We start from the raw sequence: 5,042 nt of genomic DNA on the forward strand, positions 1-5,042 counted from the left end.
ACAAATTTGAATTCGCTTTCAAGTGAAAAACACAAACAAGCTTCTTTTCGAAATCAAAAGATAGAGACGATTACGACATTTATGATTTTGAAATAAACACTCGTTTCGACACTAGAAAGTCACAAATTCAAACCAAAGGAAAAAGTAAAAGCATAATCGACTGTCAATAGCAAATAAACTTCCTCCTATGATCAAAATCGACACTTGTGACAGATCTAAATCAAAGGACGATAGTATGACTATTCTACTTTTGCAATGGAAAACTATAAATGACGTAACAAACACACAAAAACATCTACAGTTTCTTTTATACAACTGAGGTGGAATATCAGCAAAGAAAATGGGTTTTTAAACAGACACACACACTGATCACAGGCTACAAAAATCAGAGAAAAAATTGAAAAAAATTGAGCAAAGAACCTCAACTGCACAAGGCTAGGCTGATCAACGCACCTGCTACACAGAGAAACTGGATTGCAATGCAGGAAATCTTCACAGTACCTGCGCTGGGGAAGAAACGAGAATTCTATCCGGGTTCTAGGTCACGGTTTGCAGTTTAATCTATGGTTTTTGGCCGAGTAAAAGCAATCAGTAATGCACAATCAGAGGGTAGATTTAATGAAGGTTTAAGAGCTATCACAGAGGGCAATCAGATCATTTGTGAATCAGTTGTTCAAATCATAAACAGATCCAGTGAATGGATTGAAGCAGCAGATGTCTACTTTGCATTTGTTAATGGCAAATGCAGTTCGATTCGCTACTTCTAAGTTTATGAAACAAACAACAAGAGAAACACAAACAAACCAACTAGACGATCGTCCCCAGTGGAGTCGCCATTTTGTTAACGGGAAAAGTGTCTATTCAGAACGACCCTATCCCACTAAGGTGTGACAGTGACCTTAGAAACAAACAGAGAAAACTACTTTTGTATTCTCCTTTATGAACTATAAACAAAGAGAAATAGGATGAACCAACCTGTGTCTTGCGCTAGTCCTTTGATCCAATCTCTCTCCTCTTTGACAGCTTCCAGCTACCTGCTCCTTTACTTGCCCAGCTTCACCAAGTACCTGCAAGATCACAGAAGAAGGAAACTATACAAAGACATGGGTTCATACTCATAAAAAGCTTAGGATCAGATTTAAGCTAAACATACAAATGTAACAAACATCAGTGATACACAAGCATGTAGGAGAAACTCAAATAGTTTTATTGATATAACAAGAAGATCCAGGAGGAGTTACAACCGATGATTCCTGATCCAGCTTCAACCTCCCAGCAGAGAAGCCCCTCTTCACCTCCAACAAAGCATAAATCACCCAATACTCTAATATCTATCTCAAAACCAACAACAATTCTCTGCCATGTACAATATTCCAGCCTCTGGATCTCTTGGATGAGGGATCCATATATAGATGTATGCAAAGAAGATGAGTCAGCTCATGAATTGATTAGTGGCTCCTCTCTGTCAGTTCTTGCTTCCACTTGGAGACTGAGAGCCTCTTACTCATCCCTGGTCGAATTCAGTGAGGCAAGTGTCATTGGAGAAGATTCTAGAAGCTTCCATTGTATCTCCACCTCGTGGAATGACTCTGCCACTTGTCATTTCCCGCTCAACGCACCCTGGTAGTGCATTTAGGTGCGTTGCAACACACATAGCTAGTGTATTTGGGTGCTTTGCAACGCAGCTAGCTAGTGGAGCAGCTAAAATGATCCTGATTTGACTAGTTCTGAGCAGTTTCTGGTGGAGAACTTCTGGGAGTAGCTGTAATTTGTTGACCTTGTTCCTTTAGGAGTTATAACAACACTTTTAAGGACTTAGGAGCCCTTGGTTTATGGACATTTCATGCTTGGAGCTGTAAGGCACAAAAATGTCTATAACACTCTATACCCTGTTTCCTACCACTAGTCGACCTTGGGAATCCATCTCCATGGATTACATGTCAGGCCTTCTTTCCACTAAGCATGGAAATGATTGTTTTTTTGTGGTCATCGACAGGTTCTCGAAGATGGCCATTATGGTGGCCTGCAAGAAGAATATCACAGCAGAAGCCACTGCTAAACTCTTCTTTGAACGAGTGTGGGTGCACTTTGGGATCCCACAGTCTAGCATCTTAGACCTGGACAGTCAGTTCCTCAGTACATTTTGGTCCAGTTTGTGGTCAATGCTGCACACCAAACTCACTAAGTCCACAACCTTGCATCCTCAAACTGATGGCCAGACAAAGGTTGTCAATCAGATGATTGTACACATTCTGCGCATGTACAACTCAAAGCATCCATGCACATGGGACGAGAGCCTCCCCTATGTTCAGCACAACTACAACTGAGCTCCTCACAGCTAGACTGGCCACAGCCCTTTTCAGGTGGGTTTGGGATTCCAGCCACTATGCCCCATTGATGTGGCCATGCCACTTGCAGCTACTCACACAGATTCGGCTCATGTCCAGTCCGAAACAGATAAGGCAACCAACTTCATTGAGCACATCCAACATACTCGGCAGTAGGTCCATGACATTTTGGAGAAATCAAATGCCAAGTACAAGCAACAACATGATCAACATTGGGTGCCACACAAGTTTCAGGTGGGTGACAAAGTCTGGTTGCATTTGTAAAAGGAACGCCTTACTGGAGCCTATCAGAAACTGAGACCACTTTGATATGGTCCTTACACCATTACTAAGGTTGTGGGAGACAATGCATTTGAGCTCAACATTCCCCCATTCTTTGGCCTACACCCAATGTTCAATGTGGATTGCCTTCGGCCATACTTTCCCCCATTGCTAGACACATCTGACATTGCAGAATAGCTCACACCCACAGAATTAAATCCAAATTGCATAGAACAAGCTACAACTGATCGGATCATGGACACACAGATAAAGAACACTCGCCAACAGAATATCCAACTATATCGAGTTGTCAAAGTAGGCCAACTCCTTCACTAGGGCAAGTGGCTCAGTAGGGACCAAGTTCAGCAAAAGTTTCCTCATCTCATGGAGGAACTCAACGCAATGGGGACCATTGCTTCCTAAGGGGGGAGGAATGATCCAGGTGGATCTTGGTGGCCCCCCGCCAAATCCACCTGGACCCCCACCATTGTTTCTCTCAGCATTTTCAGTTTCCTTAATTGTAGCACAACTTACTATTTTTAGCACTTTTTCGGGTCCTGAACTTCTGGAGCCATTTTGAGGCCCTAAACAATGTTTTTTGGGAAATATGGGGCAACATGGGTCAGGTCCATGGACCCATGTTGCCTCCAAAAGTGGTAGTGCTCAGATATATCTTTCTAATGAGCTATTGTACGCGTTAAACGAAGATCGTATGCCAAAGTTACGACCCCGGGAAGTTGATGTACCAATTTACCCAAACGGGGCCCACAGTTTGGTGTTTCATCTTCTAGGGTTAGGTTTTGGAATGTTAAGGGTTTTCCATTGTTTCTCAACAATAAATAGGCCTTCGAGCCTAATTCTAAGATAGTTTAGAGGCATGTAGCCACCACATCTCTTCTCAGAGATAAGCTACCATCGCCCTAGCTAGTTTATTTCCATTACTGTGTGTAACCATATTTTAGTATTTTACATTAATGAAGTGAAGTATTATTTCCACTGCATATCTGTGTTTATGGTTATCTCTGTAATTTGTTGCATTCCTATTTAAGTCTGGATCATAACACAAGTCTTTCCTTTGGGAAGAACATTAATAGAATGGGTAATGCTGGTCTGATGAAGGAAACTCAAGTTACTAACACAAACTATCTTTGGGAGACTTGAGTTACCTTGTTTTTCAACCCAAAACTCAATTAAACCTCAAGGAAAATGCTTCCAACTCCTGTCACACTTTCTTTAACACTTGTAGGACCTATCCAAGAACTTGGAACTCTTCTGCATCATCAAAAACATCATCATAATGGGCAAACACCTCTGCAACAAGCCAGGATCATGAAGACTTAGTTGGCTGACCTCCTTAGCATGAATCAACATCTCTACATTAGAACAAATCTCTGCATCAAATCAATGATCACTCATTACCAATCATGAGGTATACTAACGTCAAGATGGCATCAATGATAAGATAGATAGTATCAAGTCCTTGTTGACCTCAATGCCAACACTACAATGGAAACATTTAGTTTTGAAAAAAAATGATTTGATAAGATCTTAAAACATATATTATTAATTAATGTTACCATATAAATTAAATAGATAGTAAATGTAGAGAGGCATCAAAACACTTACCTTATAATATATCTCACATTGCCAAGATTAATCCATCAATCCATAGTGATCATCAATGCACTTACTTTATAATACATCTCATGTTGTTAAAATTAAAAGAATCGGAGATATAATTAAATTATAACTTCATTTCAAATTATTATTATTATTATTGTTATTAATATTAATATATGGGGTTGTCTGCTAAGGAAAATCTAGATGACAATTTATCCTCGAAATCCAACTTTTTTTCTTCAAACAATCTAACCTTTAGATTATTTGAATCATTCTTTATGGTGGAAATGGATTCAACATCATCAATAACCCCTTAGGGACTCAAAATACTAAAGCTTAATGGTATTTCAAAAACGTTCTGCAAGATTTTGTCAAAAACGTGCTGGAAATTCCATTGTTATCCCATGGAAAACGTCATATCCTTAGACTAAGCTTTCTTATATAAATTAATAATATATACATTTCAAAAAACATGGAAAGAAATTTCTTATCCATGGAGATTTATCCCCACATTCTTATGGATATTATTAATTTGTAAATAGACTTTGTTACAATACCATGGCTCATCAATAACACGTCTAAAAATCCATAACTCATTTCATATGAAACTTGTTTATATGACTAAGAGACAAATTGTCATAACTACTTTGGGGATAAACTTGGAAATAATGGAGAAGTGGTTGTTTATCTATTTGGATTTTTCTCTTATTTAGGATTTGGATCCTACCTTTTAGGCGTTTATTCTGATCTCCCTAACTTAATGTAATGATATAAACTCTTGTACTTCTAATTGATTTGACTAATGAGAAAGGG

This window comes from Pinus tabuliformis, chromosome 7, assembly GCF_031772625.1.
Source record: "Pinus tabuliformis cultivar Carrire ecotype Pingquan chromosome 7, CPIR1, whole genome shotgun sequence".
Classification (NCBI taxonomy): Eukaryota; Viridiplantae; Streptophyta; class Pinopsida; order Pinales; family Pinaceae; genus Pinus; species Pinus tabuliformis.